This window comes from Meriones unguiculatus, chromosome 14 (genome assembly GCF_030254825.1).
Source record: "Meriones unguiculatus strain TT.TT164.6M chromosome 14, Bangor_MerUng_6.1, whole genome shotgun sequence".
Taxonomy (NCBI): domain Eukaryota; kingdom Metazoa; phylum Chordata; class Mammalia; order Rodentia; family Muridae; genus Meriones; species Meriones unguiculatus.
This window is the reverse complement of record NC_083361.1, coordinates 43,878,467-43,896,598: the sequence shown is the minus strand read 5'-3', so window position 1 is coordinate 43,896,598 and position 18,132 is coordinate 43,878,467. Positions and strand designations below refer to the sequence as shown.

The 18,132-nt window shown below is 38.8% G+C and overlaps 1 pseudogene; it reads left to right on the top strand.

The window, feature by feature from the left end:
• LOC110562722 (large ribosomal subunit protein uL10-like) overlaps window positions 1-17,018 on the top strand; it is a 38,162-nt pseudogene extending 21,144 nt beyond the window's left edge.
• Window positions 17,019-18,132: the final 1,114 nt, after the last annotated feature.

Here is an 18,132-nt window from a genome sequence, read left to right as displayed (position 1 = left end):
CTGAAGGTGTTTATCAGCTGTAGGAGTTACCTGGTATAATTTTTGGACTCACTCATTTATACTATCATATCATAAGAATCAAAAAACGTTGATTCTTCCTTTCCGAACTGAATCCCCTTAATCTCCTCTAGTTGTCTTATTGCTCTAGCAAGGACTTCACGTACTATGTCAAAGAGGTATGGAGAGAGTGGGCAGCCTTGCCTTGTTCCTGATTTCAGTGGGATTGTTTTAAGGTTCTCTCAGTTTAGTTTGATGTTGGCTCTAGGCTTGCTGTATGTTGCCTTCACTATGTTTAGGTAACTGCCTTGTATCCTTGATCGTTCCAGGACTTTAAACATAAAATGAATGTTGGATTTTATCAAATGCCTTTTCAGCATCTAAGGAGATAATCATGTTGTCTTTTTCTTTCAGTTTGTTTATACGGTGGATTATATTGATAGATTTCCATATATGAAACAACCCCTACATACCTTGGGTGAAGCCTACTTGGTCACAGTGGATGATATGTTTGATGTGTTTTTGGATTTAGTTTGCAAGTATTTTATTGAGTATTTTTGTAACAATGTTCATAAGGGAGATTGACCTGAAATTCTCTTTCTTTGTTGGGTCTTTGTGAGGTTTAGGTACCAAGGTGACTTTGGCTTCATAGAATGAGTTTGATAATGTTTCTCCTGTTTCTATTTTGTGGAATGTTTTGAAGAGTACTGGTGCTAGCTCTTCATTGAAGGTCTGGTAGAATTCTGCGCCGAAACCATCTGGCCCTGGGCTTTTTTTTTTTTTTCCATGGGAGACTTCTGATAATATTTCTATTTCCTTAGGGGATATAGGACTATTTAATTGAATTGTCTGATCTTGATTTAGCTTTGGCAAGTGGAATCAGTCAAGAAAATTGTCCATTTCTTTTAGATTTTCAAATTTTGTTAGCATATAGGCTTTTGAAGTAAGACCTAATGATTGTTTTGATTTCCTCAGTGTCTGTTGTTATGTCTCTCTTTTCATTTCTGATTTTGTTGATTTGGATGATGTCTCTCTGCCTTTTAGTTAGTTTGGCTATAGGTTTCTCTATCTTGTTGATTTTCTCAAAGAACCAGCTCTTGGTTTCATTGATTCTTTGAATTGTGTTCTTTGTTTCTAATTTATTTATTTCAGCCCTGAGTTTGATTATTTCTATCCATCTAACCTCTTGGGTATATATGCTTCTTTTTTTTTCTAAGGTTTTCAGGTGAGTCTTTATGTTGCTTGTATGATATGTTTCAAAATTCTTCTTAAAGGTACTTAGTGCTATGAATTTTCCTCTTAGCCCTGCTTTCATTGTATCCCATAAGTTTGGGTAAGTTGTGCCTTCATTTTCATTGAATTCTAGGAAGTCTTTAATCTCTTTCTTTATTTCTTCCCTGACCCAGCTATCGTTGAGTAGCATGTTGTTCAGTTTCCATGTGTGTGCAGGCTTTTTGCTATTTCTGTTTTCCTTGTGGTCCATGGTGATCAGCTAGGATACAAGGGATTATTTCAATCTTCTTCTATCTCTTCAGGCTTGCTTTGTGACCAGCTATATGGTTTATTTTGGAAATGGTTCCATGAATTTTGAGAAGGTAAATTCTTTTGTGTTTAGGTGAAAGGTTCTGTTGAAATCTGTTAGATCCATTTGATTCATGACCTCTATCAGAGACATTGTTTCTTTGTTTAATTTCTGTTTTGTTGACCTGTCCTTTGTTGAGAGTGGGGTGTTTAAGTCTTCCACTATTAATGTGTGGGGATCTATGTGTGGTTTCAGTTTTATTAATGTTTCTTTTACAAATGTGGGTGCCGTTGTATTTGGGGGATAGATGTTCAGAATTTTGATGTTTTCTTGATGGAATTTTTCTTTGATGAGTATGAAACAACCTTCCCCATCTCTTTTGTTTGTTTTTGGTTGAAAATCTACTTTATTAGATATTAGAGTGTCTACTCCTGCTTGCATTTTGGGTCCTTTTGCTTGGAAAACCATCTTCCAGCCCTTTACTCTCAGGTAACATATATCTTTGTGACCTAGGTGTGTTTCTTGTATGCAACAGATTGTTGGGTCTTGTTTACATATCCATTCTGTTAGTCTGTGTCTTTCTATTGGAGAATTGAGTCCATTGATGTTGAGGGAGATTAATGAACAGTGCCTGTTAGATGCTTTGGTGTTGCTATTGGTTGTAGTAGTGTGTTTGTGTGTTTGGCTACTTTTAGTTTTTGCTGTAGTGATGTTATTTATTTCCTGTGTTTTTCTGAATGTAGTTAGCTTTCCTGGGTTGTATTTTTCCTTCTAGTAGCTTCTGTAATGCTGGATTTGTGGGTTGGTATTGTTGAAATTTGTTTTTCTCATTGAAAATCTTGTTTTCTCTGTCTATGAAGACTTAGCGTTTTGCTGGGTATAGTAGCCTGGGCTGACATTTGTGTTCTCTTAAGGTCTGCATGTTATCTGTCCAGGCCCTTCTGGCTTTCATAGCCTGTGTTGAGAAGTCAGGTATGATTCTGATGGGTTTGCCATTATATGTTGCTTGGCCATTTTCCCTTGAAGCTTTTAGTATTTTTTCTTTGTTCTGTATACTTACTTGTTTTGATTATTATGTGGCGGGAGGATTTTCTTTTCTGGTCTAATTTATTAGGTGTTCTGTATGCCTCTTGTATTCTTGTATTGGCCTCTTCTTTCAGCTGGGGATATTTCCCTCTGTGATTTAGTTGAAAATATTTTCTGGGCCTTGGAGGAGGGAATATTCTTTTTCCTCTATTCCAATTGTTCTTAGGTTTTATCTTTTCATATTGTCTTGTCTTTCTTAGATGCCCTGTGTCAGGAATTTTTTAGATTTAACAGTTTCTTTGATGGATACATTGATTTCTTCCATTGTGTCTTCCACACATTGGATTCTTTCTTCCATCTCTTGTAGTCTATTGGTTATGTTTACCTCTGTAGTTCCTGTTTTCTCCCCTAAGTTCTTCCTCTTCATGATTTCCTCCTTTTGTGTTTTCTTTAATTTTTTCAATTCTATCTTCAGATCTTGAACTATTTTGTTGATTTCCTTCACCTGTCTGACTGTATTTTCCTTCAATTCCTTCAGCTGTTTGTTTGAACATTCCCCTGTTTCTTTTATTTCTTTCAGTGATTTAATTATTTCCTCTTTAAAGGTCACAAACTGTTTGGCTGCATCTTGCCGCATTTCTTTACAGATAGTCACAGTTGGTTTGTCTTTATCTTCCTGTATTTCGGTACAGAAGGCCACAATCTGTTTGTCTTTATCTTCCTCCATTTCTTCAGAAATGGCCATAATCTGTTTGACTTTACCTTCCTCTAAATCTTATGCATTTTATTTGTTTCCTTTACTGTCCTCTTCATAAGCATAGATGTAAGGTCATCTACTTGACTTTCTTTTATGCTCGGGTATTCAGGGCTGCTTTCTCCTGGATAACTAGATTCTGGAGATGCTATATTGCTCTGTATTTTGTTGGTTAAACTTTTATTCTGGTCTCTACCCATTGGGCTGTCTTAGGTTTTGGCTGCTAGCTTCTGTTGCTTTCCGGAATCTTGGGGTGAGGAGAATCACCTTGGCAGGAAGATGATTTTTCCTGAAGGAGACCTCCTCAGCTTTTTGGGTATGATCACTGAATGGCTGGTGTTTCTCAGTAATTGCCACAGCTCACCTCAGCCCTATAGACCTGAGTGGTAACTGAGGTCTTTGTTAGTCAGTGGGCTTCCCTCTCACCTGGAGAAGTCCTGGAGATAGCTGTCCTGCTGCAGGTTTATTGTTTTGAATTTAGTGAGCTCCTGCTGTTATTCTTACACTGTTTTCTAGGCACAGCCTTCTTGAAGAACCTGGGAGCCCTTCAGTTTGGTCAGTTTAGTTAGGGAAAATTGGTTGCCCCTTGGATCAGTATCTGGTGGCTGATCTCAGGGATCTCAGGCTTCTGTAGGTCTGTAGGTCTCAGGTTGGAGCTCTGTGCCCCAGTGCCCAAGTGGTAATCATTTGCAGGTGAGCACAGATCTCATGCATGCAGCAGGAGGCTAGAGCCTGTGGCCTGCGGGATCCCAGAAACTTGTCCAGAGCTGGGTGTCCTGAGGCCAGACCTGATGTTTCCCTCCCACACAGTGGGGTTTCCTCGCAACAGGGAGACCCAGGCTGTGGTGTTTTGTGGTCCACAGTTCTGTCTGGGGTGGTGCATAGAACATGCAGGTGCAGGCAAATGGTGGCTCCAACTGGGAGACTGGGTGCCCTGCAGGCCCCGGGAACTGTTCCTGAGAACTTTTCTGTGTGCGTTTTAGGGGTTCGATTGAACGCTCTCAGTTTGGATTTGTTGTTTCCCTCCCTGTGGGGTTTTCTCCTGACAGGGAAACCCAGTCTCTGGTGCCCCAGTTCTGTCTGGGATGGTGAGTTGTATGCACAGGTAGGTCTCTGGGCTTGTGGATGGGTGCTGGCTGGACCCTGGGATTTTTTTCCAGAGATGACCTGGGTGACCTGAGGTTGGTCCTGTTTGCTTCCTTCCCTGTGGGTTTTTCTCCTGACTGGAAATCGCAGTCACTGTTGTTTTGGTGCCCACAGTTTAGCCTGAGAGGGTGATCGGGACATGCAGACCTGTGGTTCTGGGCTGGTGACCGAGTGACTGCAGAGACCGGAAACTCTTCTTGGTTTTAGCTGGGTGACCTGAGAATGGGTCTGATTGATTTCCACACCGTGGGGTTTCCTCTCACCTGGGAAAGAGCATCACTGGTGCTTTAGGGCCCAGGGCTTGGTTTCTTGTTCGCTGTGCTGACACTGCTGTCCTGCTCCTCAGACACAGTGTCCTTCCGGTGCCACCATCTTGAATCCTCTCTCTTTCTCTTTTTTAAAAGTTCATTTTAAAGTTAAATATTTCTCCAAAATATTTTATTTCTGTATTTTTGAACTCTTTCAAATTGTTTCTAAGTACTTTTTCATGCCTTTAATTTTTTTTCACAAAATTGTATATATGTAATATAATAAGAAAATCAGCATTTTTGCTTAAGATGGACCCTTCAAAGGAGTAAAATGTCTTCAATTTTAGAGAGCCTATTTTTAATCACTATATATGTTAAAAGCATTGTTTAGAAAAATAAAAAAAATATGTAAGTTTTATTTCTCAGAAAGCAATCACCTATAATTTAGTTCATAAATTGCATTTATACCTCTCAATATTCATTTTATTTTAACCAGACAGGAATCCTAGTGGAGTGAGGGTAACACCAACCCACCCACAAAAACTCTGACCCCAAATTTACCCTGTTTACAAGATATGCAGGTATAAAGACAGAGCAGAGATTGAGGGAATGCCCAACCAATGCCTAGCCCAACCTGAGACCCACTGAATGGGAGACAGCCAACCCCTGCCGCTGTTAATGATAGTGTGCTTTGTTCACAGACAGAAGCCTAGCATAGCTATCCTCTGAGAGGCTCCACTTAGCAGTGTATCAAAACAAATTCCGAGACTCACAGCCAATCACTGGGTGAAAGTTAAGGATATAAGGACCTGGAGGTGACAGGAGCTCCACAAGAAGACCAACAGAGCCAACCAACCAGGGACTTTGGTGGGTGGGATGAGGGATGGGGGGAGTAACAGTTGGGGTGTTGGGGTTGAGGGTGAAAGGTGGTGAGTAGTGCTTGTGGAGACTGAAGCATCAACCAAAGACCATGCATGGACTAGACCTAGGGATCCTACACAGATTTAGCAGATGGTCAGCTTGGTCTTCATGTGAGTCCACTAAAAAAGCAGGAACGGGGGCTGTCTCTGTCATGGACTCTGTTGTACACTTTTCCACCACTTACCTCCTGGTGGGACTGCCTCCCCAGGCCACAGTGGAAGAAGATGTACTCAGTCTTGATGCAACTTGATGTGCTAGGATGGGTTGATGGGGTGGGGGGGCTCTCCTTTTCTGAGGAGTAGGGAAGGGATGTAGGGGTAGGAAGAAGAGAGAGGACTGTGGTCAGAATGTAAATAAATAAATAAATAGATAGATATAAAAGTAGGCTGACAGAAAGTTGTCAGCATGTAAAATAAATTCTAGTGGTGATATTTTTTTTCAGAAAAGCTATTAATACATTTTTCTTGATACACAGATACACACTGTTGGTTGTAAGCTAAGTGCCTCTTGAGGGGTTAAGAAGTTTTTATTTCCATGTTATTTAAAGAAGCAAAAACTGACTTCATTTGAAAGTTTAAGTAATGATTCTCATATATATTACAAGGTCAAATTTAGAAGTGAATGAGTATCATGCCCTGAATACTGTTCAGCACACAGCAGAGAATAAAAGAGATAAGATCCTGAATAAGATTAAGAAAAAAATAAATCTCCATTGTGACTTGAAAATCTACCTTCTTGAAAATGTCTCAAAAATCCATTGAAAGTGAAGAAAGGAAATTTCACTTCATGGGTAAATAAAAGGAATTGCATATGGCCAGTAAAACATTATATAAATGTATGTGACCAAAAAAAAAAAAAAAAAAAAAAAAAAAAAAGTATGTGACCATCAGCTCTCAGCCTAAAATAAGACATTGAAGAACACACTGAGAAAACATTTTACCAATAATAAATGTCATTATGAGTCATTTTATTGCTTACTTTATTTTTGTTTTGATTTTTTTAGGACAAGAGTATTTGATTTTACGCTAAGTTCCTGGTCTATTTAGTGTCAGGGTTTTGGTTACCCAGGCACTGTTGAGTATGGGTTTCATTTCTTGATGCTTCCATAAGTCAAGTTAGGTATTGGTTGGTTACTCCCACAAAGTTTGTGTCACCGTTTCCCTACATCTTGCAGGCAGGATACCATCATCGACCCATGGCTTTGTGGCTGGGTTGTTATTTATATTTCTCTCTTGGTATTATGCAGAGTACCTCCCTGTACGAAAGACTGGAACTTAACATGGGTAAAGGCTCTTTATAGGCACTGCTTCAACTTCTCCATGTTTAATGCATTGTGTAGGTGATCTCTTTAGCAATGGGACCTTGCCATCAGTTTGTGTAGAGCAGCCTATAATCTTGGCAACAGCCTGTATTGTTTGGGGATTTCCACGGAACAGCTTTGGCACACAACTCTAGATGTAACCCAAACCCAGTACTTGCAGCTTCATTTGGTGGCAGGAGAAGGCCAGTTTAAACTCTGTCTTCCTCATTATTTGGGGGTTTCATTTAGATCACCTGAACATATTTTAGGAGGCTTCTGCTGTGCTAAGGTACTGTATCAAGGTATGTTGATTTCTTCCTTTCCATTTGTATCCATGTAATCTCCTGCAGTTGACTTGTTGAGCTAAGAATTCAAGTATTACATTAAATAGGTTTGAAAAGAGTTGACAGCCTTGCATTGTTCATGATTTTAGTAGAAATGCTCTGATTTTCTCTCCATTTATTTTGATGTTGGCTATAGGCTTGCTGTAAATGGCCTTTATTATGTTTAGGTATGGCCCTTGTATCCCTATTCTCTCCAGGACTTCTGTCATGAAGGGGCATTGAATTTTGTCAAAGACCTTTTCTTCATCTAATGAGGTAATCATGTGGTTTTTGTCTTTCAGATTGTTTATATTGGGAATTACATTTATCAATTTGTATATGTTGAACCATACTTATATTTCTGGAAAGAAACTTCTTGATCATGGTGGATTACATATATATTTGTGAGAGTGGGGTATTGAAGTCTCCCACTATCTGTGTGTGAAGGTTAGTATGTGTTGTAAACTGTAGTAACATTTGTTTTTCAAACTTGGCCCTTGTGTTTGATGCATAGATGTTAAGAGCTCCAATGCTCCCTTTGTTGAATTTTTTTGTCTTTGATGAGTATACATTTTCCTTTCCCTTTTTATTCTGATTAGTTTTGGTTTAGAGATTACTTTGTTAGATACTAAAATGGCTATGCCAGTTTGCTTCCTAAGATTCATTTGTTTTGAATATTGGCTTCCAATTTTTTACCCTGAAGTGATGTTTACCCTTCAGCTTAAAGTTTGTTTCTTGGATTCAGCAGAAGGCTGGATTCTACTTTCATATCCATCCTGTTAGTCTGTGTAATTTTATTGAGGAATTGAGACCATTGATGTTTAGAAATATCAATGAGTACTGCCTGTCTATTCCCTTTATTTTGTTATTGTTGGTGATGGTAGTATATGTGTGTGTGGTTTTCCTCTGTTGATTTGCTAGTGTTTTCTTAGGCCTCTTTAGGTTGAAGGTTTCTTCTTCTTCTTCTTCTTCTTCTTCTTCTTCTTCTTCTTCTTCTTCTTCTTCTTCTTTTTCTTCTTTTCTTCTTCTTCTTCTTCTTCTTCTTCTTCTTCTTCTTCTTCTTCTTCTTCCTCTTCTTCTTCTTTTGGGCTGGATTTGCATAAATTTAGTTTTATCATGGAATTTCTTATTTTTTCTATCTCTTGTGATTGAAACATTTGCTGGGTATAGTAGTCTGGGCTGGCATCTGTGGTCTTATAGAGTCTGTATAACATTTGTCCAGGCCCTTCTGGCTTTTAGTGTTCCCATTGAGCAGTCAGGTGTTAGTCTAACAGGACTTCTTTTTATATGTTACTTGGTCTTTTTCCCTTGTGGCTTTTAATATTCTTTCCTGGTTCTGTATGTTTAGTGTTTTGATTATAATGTGCCAAGAGAAATTTATTTATTTATTTATTTTTGGTCCTATTTGATGTTCTAAATGCTCCTTGTATCTTGGTATCTCCTTGTTTAGGTTAGGGAAATTTTCTTCTATCATTTTTGTTGAAGATATTTACTGTGCCTTTGATCTGGGTTTCTTCTTCTTCATATATTTTTAATTATTTATAAATTTGGTCTTTTCATACTCTCCTAGATTTCCTGAATTTTTTTTTTTTTTTTTTTTTTAGGCTGGATGCTTTTGGATTTAACAGTTTCTTTGAGGTTCTGATTTCTTCTTTTTTGTGCTCAGTGCCTGGGATTCATCCATCTTTTGTATTCTATTAGTGGAGCTTGTCTTTGAAATTCCTGATTAAATTCCTAAGTTTTCTCTGCCAGATTTCCTTTTATTTGGGTTTTCTTTATTAATTTTATTTCTGCTTTCAGGTCTTGAACTGTTTTACTCATTTCCTTTTACTATTTGTATTTTCATAGATTTCCTTAATGAATTTATTCATTTCCTCTTTAAGGACATCTACCATACACATAAAGAATACTTTATATTTTAATTAATTCATTCATTCACTTTGCATCTCAATTGCAGCCCTCTCCCTCCTCCCTGTCCTACCCTCTCACTTACTCCATTACTCCTCCCTTATTCTTCAGATAAAGGGAGTCCTGTCTACCCACCCATCCCAACCTCATTAAGCTGCATCAAGACTGAGTGTGTCCTCTTCCCCTGTGGCCATGGGAGTGAAAGCAGGTAACAGAATCGATTTCAGAGTCAACTCCAGTTCCCCGTGCTAAAGAACCCACATGAAGCCTGAGCTTCCCAAAAGAAATAGTCCAGTAAAAAAGAAAATTGTCAATGCTTGTTTTAACTATAAAATAACTTAATTATATTATTCAAATAATTTCAATAAATGTACCAATTATATGTAAGAGTCACTAGAACCTGTAGTGTCTTTGTAAAATTGAAAAGTAGAAGAAGCATCTCAAATGAATTAATATGTTGACAATGCCCTAGCAAGACTGATGTGGGTTTAAATGTCTTAATATGAACAATCACATGCACTACATGACTGAAGTGAAATGTAAGATTCCTAAAACAATATAATTAATAATAAATAAAACATTTCACCCTGTTTGAGAATTTCAACTATGGTAATTGAAACTGAATCAAATTGAAAAAAAAATGCTTTAAGATCTTTTCTTGTGCTTGCACTATGTTGCAATACTCAGGGCCTCTGTGGCAAGGTTGCTGGGCTCTCGTGGAGATAGATTGTCCTGGATGTTATTGATTATGCTTTCACTCTGGCAGCTAGGTATCTGGAATTGGGAAGTTTGCAATTCTAGATGCTAATACCTGGTTTGTCTTTGTTGGGTGGCTGTTTTGCTTGCTGGTTTATGTTTCTTAGGAAGGTGTTGTGGCTTTCTGTTGCCTGGAAGGAAATTATTAGGATGCTGATACTTGTGGGTACTGGTGATTCCAGGTAAACATATTTCTGGGTATTGAGAGCTGACAGGAATGAAGATGGGGATGGTGGGTCCACAGTAGGAAGAAAAGCAAGGTGTCCCACCAGAATCTGCTTAGTGCCCTGGGAATTGGGGCAGAGAGTAAGAAAATGCCAAATGAGGTGGTCCTGCTATAAATCTGGGAAAAGACTAAATGAATGGATATGGAAGAATGGAGGAAGAGGTGAAGATCTGCAGTTAACCTACATGCTTTCTTTGCTAGAGTCATGTAAAAACTTTTGCAGATACATGTTGCTTCAAATAGATCTCCTCTATCATAATGCAGGTTTCAACAGTACTGGCCAACATGATACATCTTCAAACCAAAAAGATGGAACCTGCTCTGTTTTATTTTTAAACACAAATTTGAATTACATACAAAATTATAGAAGTCATGATATTTCATCAATAAATACAACTTTATTTTGCTTATATTCACCTTTATTTCCCTGTCACCGTGTTTCCTTAAAACCTTTCTCAAAACAATTGCATATAATGTTTATTGCTAAATAGAATTTCATCAGACACATGTAACATATATTGTTTTTTAACTCATTCATCCGTTGGTGTTTGTTCAGGCTGAGTCCATTCCTTGGGTATTGTTACAGTCCTACAGTACAATGGACGCACGGGCACCTTTCCCGGATGATGACTTGTCTTCCAGGAATTATATGGAAGTTTTGTTTTTAGGTTTGTAAGACACCTCCATAATGTGTTTCCTAGTAGTCACTAGTTTACATTTGTAAATAAATTCCTTCTTTGCCATCTCTTCATTAACAACAGCTTTTTTATTTTTTTCCTCGATGAGTGCTATTCTGATGTGTATGGAAAAAATCCAATTTTCAAATTGCATTTTTTTTCTGAAGGTTAAGGATGTTGAGAATTTTTGAATATACTTATAGAGCAACTATATTTCTTTTTTTCATCTCTGAAGTTTTTAAAAATTTATTACAATCTATTCACTTTGTATGCCTGCTGCAGCCCTCTCCAGCATCTCCTCCTGGTCCCACCCACTTTCCCTCTTCTCCCTGTATGCTTTCCTAGTCTTCTCCCTGTATGTTTCCCTAGTCCCCTGAGAGGGGAGGACCTCCTCACCTTCTATCTGACCTTAGCTTATCAGGCATCAACAAGGCTGACTGCATCATTTTCCTCTGTGGCCTGGAAAGGCTGTACCATAGAGGGGGAGGTGATCAGGGAGCCTGCCACTGAGTTCTTGTCAGAGACAGTCCCTGTACCTCTTACTAGGGAACACACTTGGAAACTGAGCAGCCTATGGGCTTCCTCTGAATATGGGGTCTAGGTCCTATCCATGCAAGGTCCTTAGTTGGAGTATTGGTTTCTGCAGAACCCCTGGGCCCAAGCATTTTGGCTCTGTTGTTCTCCTTGTGGAAGTCCTGTCCCTCCAGGTCTTTCTGTATCCCTCTTCTTCCATAAGGTTTCCATCACTCTGCCCAAAGTTTGGCTATGAGTCTCAGTACCTCCTTCATACCCTGGTGGGTAGAGTCTTTCAGAGGTCCTCAGTGGAAGGCTTCTGTCCTGTTCCTTGTCTTCTATTTTCAATGTCTATCCTGTTTGACCTTCTGAGTGAGGTTTCAGCCTCTTCCCTAAGGTCCTCCTAGTTGTTTAGCTTCTTTAGGAATGTAGATTTGAGTATATTTATAGTATGTTTATCCTATATTATATGTCTAATATCCACTTATAAGTGAATATATGCCATGTGTCTTTCTGCTTCTGGGTTACCTCACTCAGAATGATCTTTTCTTTTTTTCCATTTCTTTTTTTTTAAAAAAATTATTAATTACAGTTTATTCACTTTGAATCTCACCTGTAACTCCCTCCCTCTTCCTCTCCCAATTTTACCCTCCCTCCCTTTTCTCCACCCATGCCCCTCCCCAAGTCCACTTATAGGGGAGGTTCTCCTCCCTTTCCTTCTGATCCTAGTCTATCAGGTCTCATCAGGAGTGGCTGCATTATCTTCCTCTGTGGCCTGGTAAGGCTGCTCCCCTCTCAGGGGGAGGTGATCAAAGAGCAGGCCAATCAGTTCATGTCAGAGACAATCCCTGTTTCTATTACTAGGGAACCCACTTGGACACTGAACTGCCATGGGTTACATCTGAGCAGGGGTTCTAGGTTATCTCCATGAATGGTTCTTGGTTGGAGTATCAGTCTCAGAAAAGACCCCTGGGCCCAGAAATTTTTTTCTGTTGCTCTCCTTGTGGAACTCCTATCCTCTCCAGGTCCTACTATTTCCTACTTCCTTCATAAGATTCCCTGCACTCTGCCCAAAGTTTGACTATAAGTCTCAGCATCTGCTTTGATAGTCTGCAAGGCAGTCTTTCAGAAGTCTTCTGTGGTAGGCTCCTGTCCTATTCCCTGTTTTCTCCCTCTGCTTATGTCCATCCTCTTTGTCTTTCTGAATGAGGATTTAGCATGTTACCCAGAGTCCTCCTTCATTATTAGCTTCTTTAGTTGGACAGATTTTAGTATGTTTATCCTATATTGTATGTCTAATACCCACTTATGAGTGAGTATATACCATGTGTATCTTTCTGCTTCTGGGATACTCAGGATGATCTTTTCTAGTTCCCACCATTTACCTGCAATTTTCATGATTTCCTTGTTTTTATTTGCTGAGTAGTATTATATTGTGTAAATGTACCACAATTTCTGTATTCATTCCTCCATCGAGGGACATCTGGGTTGTTTCCAGCTCCTGGGTATTACAAATAAAGCTTCTATGAACATGGTTGAGCAAATGTCCTTGTTGTGTACTTGAACATCTTTTGGATATATGCCTAGGAGTGGTATAGCTGGGTCTTGATGTAACACTATTCCTATTTGTCTCAGAAAGCACCAGATTGATTTCCAAAGTGATTGTACAAGTTTATATTCCTACCAGCAGTGAAGGAAGGTTCCCCTTTCTCCACATCCTCTCCAGCATGTGTTGTCACTTGAGTTTTTTAACTTAGCCATTTTGATGGGTGTAAGGTGAAATCTCAGGGTAATTTTGATTTACATTTCCTTGATGACTAAGGATGTTGAGCATTTCTTTAAGTGTTTCTCTGCCATTCGATGTTCCTCTATTTAGAATTCTCTGTTTAACTCTGTACCCCATTTTTAAAATTGAATTACTTGATATGTTGCTGTTTAACTTCTTAAGTTCTTCATATATACTGGATATTAGCCCTCTGTCAGATATAGGGTTGGTGAAGATCCTTTCCCAGTTTGTAGGCTGTCGTTTACTCTATCCCTGATCTCAAGCTGTACTATAGAACAACAGTAATAAAAACTGCATGGTATTGGCATAGAAACAGAATAGTGGATCAATGGAATTGAATAGAAGACCCAGAAATAAACCCACACACTTATGGACACCTGATTTTTGACAAAGATGCCAAAACCATACAATGGAAAAAAGACAGCATCTTCAACAAATGGTGCTGAACTAACAGGATGTCTACATGTAGAAAAATTCAAATAGATCCATACTTACCACCCTGCACAAAACTAAAATCCAAAGGGATCAAAGACCTCATTATAAAAACAGACACACTAAACCTGTTGGAAGGAAAAGTAGGGAAGAGCCTTGAACACATTGGCACAGGAGACAACTTCCTGAACAGAACGCCAACAGCACAGGCTCTAAGATCAACAATCAATAAATGGGACCTCATGAAACTGAAAAGCTTCTGTAAAGCAAAGGACACTGTCATCAGAACTATATTTCTTTTGAGAAGTATTTATTCCATTCCTTTACCCAATTTTGAAGAGATCAGTTTACAGTATTTAAATTCTCAAGTTCTTTAAGTATTCTGTATGCAAGAAGTATATTTAGCAAAGATTTGTTCACTTTCTATAGGATTTCACAATGCTCATTATTTTTCTTGGTATGTAGGAACTTTTCTACTCTGGTTTTATTAATTAGATTTATACCTGAAAAGCTCTTGATTTACAAGGGTCCTTATTACAGCTGGCTACCTTAAGTATTGCCTGTTGCTGTATCACCACATGTAAGCACCTTTAGAAGCACTCTGTTTTCTTTAGTTGTTATTAGGAGATTAGGAAACTCTACTGTGCCTGAAAACAGTTATGCAAATTATAACAAATAGAATAATTTTAAAGATACATTTTCAAAATGAATCCTAGTAGGTTATTAAAGTTTGTTTTTAGTTGGATAAGAGTATTCCAAAAGAAAAATAACCTGTTCTTGCATTTTGAAATTGCAGCTGATGCTGCTGATAAGATATGACATACAGAAAAAGAGGTGTTTTAAAAATTGGGTGAAATTGCTGCATATTTTCTCGTTGCTGTTTCCTTTCTTCATGCTAGAGATAAAAATGAAGCTCTAATTTGAAGATATGTATTGCAAGGTATTCACATTTTGATTAGGGATAAGAGGCTTTTTCAACAGCTGTGATAAATGACTGAGTTACAGTTCCAACATCCTTGAATTCATTTTAATGCACATACTCTAAATTTAGAATTTTAAAGATAAGATTGTTTTAGTGGTATTGGTAAGTCTGTTTGCTTGAACTACGTAAACTCTTCTTGACAGTTTAATAAAAAGTATACTTGCAAAGTTAGAATTTATCTCCTAAGAGAAAAGCATTTTTGCAGTTGACTTCCACTATTACTGAGTGGAACTAAAGACAGGATTTCTACAAACACTGCTTCCTGAAAAGTTCTGATAACAGCCCCTCTGGGTCCACTCACTTTCAGTGCCATACAATGGCAGACTTGTGAAGAGCTCAGGATGTGAAGGAAAACACTGTCAAGAAATGCAAGCCCTTCACATAGCTCTGTCTCACAGACATAGTGTAACATAGTTGGTAGCAATCAGAGCTAACTTTGGCTCCCCTTGCTCCATAAACAGGTACCCTTTTGGAGGCATCTATTGCTTCAGTAGTCTGGTAGACTGAGATACACATCTATCTCTTCAGAGAATGTCTATTCCTGCCATGCCTGTCTCAATTTCCAACTTTCTGTTTTAACACCTCAATCTTGATTCAGATTGTCTGTCTGCAGCAAACATAATAAAGAGAATGCAAGTAGGGAGCATGGTCAGAACACACTTAGTAAAAGGGGCTCTTTATAAGAGACATTTTTTTCATAACTTCTTGGTTTTTTTGTTACTTTTGGAATGGTTCTGACAAGCAACTCTGTCTTGCAGTTTTGTAATGAAGTCTCATCATGAAGCCTGTGTAAACCTCCTGTTTCAGCAACTCGAGTGCTAGAATCATAGGCAGCTTTTGTCATGTCCAGTGTGACTTTATTACAGTTGCAATAACTTCTCTTGTCTCTTAGCAATATTCCTTGAAGGTATTGCTGATTTTCCAGTATTTTTGTTTGTTTGTTCTCCACTGCCCCATACCAGGAAAATATTCCTCCTGGTTGTGTGATGTGTTCCCACATTGGAATGTAAGTAACAGATGTCAAGGAGTTAGTGCCAGTAAATCTCGTAGGCCCACTTTAAGCCATAAAGGTATAGAAGTGTGTCTTAGGCCAGGCGTATATGAAGTTTATTCTGCTTGTCCTATGTGTAATTGCTATGAATATCTCAAATAGAATATTAATAGAAAGTATATTTTAAGAGTTTACCAAAGCACAACTATAATCTAATAGACAGAATTTAGCTATAAAGTTTTCCTAAAACTTAACTCACAAGAGTAAAACTAGTTTGAAGATTAAGTAATAGAATAAAAATCTGGTAAAATTCAGATTAGCCTAGATTCTAAGAATGAGGAATTAACATTGTTTCACCCTATCTGTTTACTGATACAATAAAATCATCTGGAAGTGGCCATGAAATTCTTTTTTTGCCAATGTAAGTTTATCATGTTTTTCTCCTCACAGAGAATTATATAAGTACTGACAATTTGTTTTTTAAATATGCATTTATTGCTTCTCTTGCCAGGTATCCTCACTAGAGTGACATCATCTTTAAACCCTGCACAACAATCCCTGACTCACTGCAGTGATACCCAGCGAAGACAGGGCAACTGGAAGTCTGACTACTTTTTTAGGATCATCCAACTTTTGATGATTACCCAAAATGCTTCATTGTAGGAGCAGACAATGTGGGCTTCAAGCAGATGAATCAGATCCACACGTCCCTCCATGGGAAGACCGAGGTGCTGATGGGCAAGAACACCATGATGAGAAAGGCCATCAGGGGCCACCTGGAGAACAACCCAGCTCTGGAGAAACTGCCGCCTCATGTCCTGGTGAATTTGGGCTTTGTGCTCACCAAGGAGGACCTCACTGAGATTAGGGACATGCTGCTGCTGGTCAATACAGTGCTGCCTCACGTCCCAGTGAATGTGGGCTTTGTGTTCACCAAGGAGGACCTCACTGAGATTAGGGACATGCTGCTGCTGGTCAATACAGTGCCGGCTGCTGCTCAAGCTGGTGCCATAGTCCCATGTGAGGTCACTGTGCCAGCACCTTGTTCTTCCAGGCTTTGGACATCACTTCTAAAACATCCAGAGGAACCACTGACATTCTGAGTGATGTGCAGCTGATAGAAACTGGAGACAAAGTGGGAGCCAGCGAGGCCACGCTGCTGAACATGCTGAACATTTCCCCTTCTCCTCGGGTCTGACCATCCAACAAGTGTTTGACGACATCACAGAGCAGACTCTGCACTCTTGCATTCTAGAGGATGTCTGGAATGTTGCCTCCGTGCCACACTCTATCATTAATGGATACAAGTGGGTCCTGGCCTTGTCTGTGGAGACTGACTTCACCTTCCCAACTTGCTGAGAAGGTCAAGGCCTTCTTGGCTGATCCATCTGCATTTTTGGTTGCTACCCCTGTGGCTGTGGCCACCACTGCTGGTCCTGCTGCCCCAGCCCCAGCAGAGGCTGAAGCTAAGGAAGAGGAACCAGAGGAGGATATGGGAGTTGGTCTCTGACTAATCACCTCCCAAAGCAACCAGTTCAGCCACCTTACTTTGAAAAACATGAAAATAAAGGCTTACTTATCTTTAAAAAAACTGCATTTATTTTAAATGTATGTGTTTTTCCAGGGTGTGTGTATGTGTGTGTGTGTGTGTGTGTGTGTGTAGTGTGGGGATGTAGAAGAGTTAGGGAAGGTGAATAAAGAGATAGAAGAAAGCACAAAAAGAAACAAGAGTGAGATAGATGTCTGAATGGAAAACCCACTTCCATATTTTGTAGGTTTTACCACCCAGTGTCATCTCTGCTTTTTTCCATGGGTTCTGCTTTCAAGTGACATTATGAATAATTTTGTTATTGTCAAATAAATATTTACAGATCTTTCTTTCTTTCTTTCTTTCTTTCTTTCTTTCTTTCTTTCTTTCTTTCTTTCTTTCTTTCTTTCTTTCTTTCTTTCCAGGCAGGGTTTCTCTGTGGAGCATTGGTTGTCTTTGTAGACCAGGCTGGTTTTGAACTCACAGAGATAAGCCTGCCTCTGCCTCCTGGAGTACTGAGATTATGGGGGTGTGCCACTGCACCCAACTTCCAGATGTTTCTTACTTAACTGCATTTTCAAAGGTCAAGACTTATGTTTATGACTTAATATATGTGGAAGCAATAAATGCATATTTAAAAAACAAATTGTCAGTACTTATATAATTCTCTGTGAGGAGGTAAAATAATGTTAAGGACTAATTGTGTAATCCTACCACCCCTAAGTAGCCCCATGATTTTAGAAACTATTCTGGCATTTGTGTACTTCTCTTTTCTGAAAAGTGACAAGGCTGCCAGGCCTCCATGGCTCATGGTATTTTTATAGAGCAGACTGACAACAAGGGAAGAAAAGGGATTTTTGATAACTGCAAAGCTTGTTAGAAATATAAGATATACAATACAAATTGTTTCCCCAAATTCTAATTTAACCTATTGTTTAGGCCTACTCATATAATAGGAGACAAAATACAATATCTAGGAAAACAATGGAATCCAAAATGTCCATGTTTATATTCATTAAATGTGGGTTAGAACATCAGGGTGATGAATGTGTAGATGAGTGAGAGACAGGTGCACAAAAATTACTTTAGATACGCA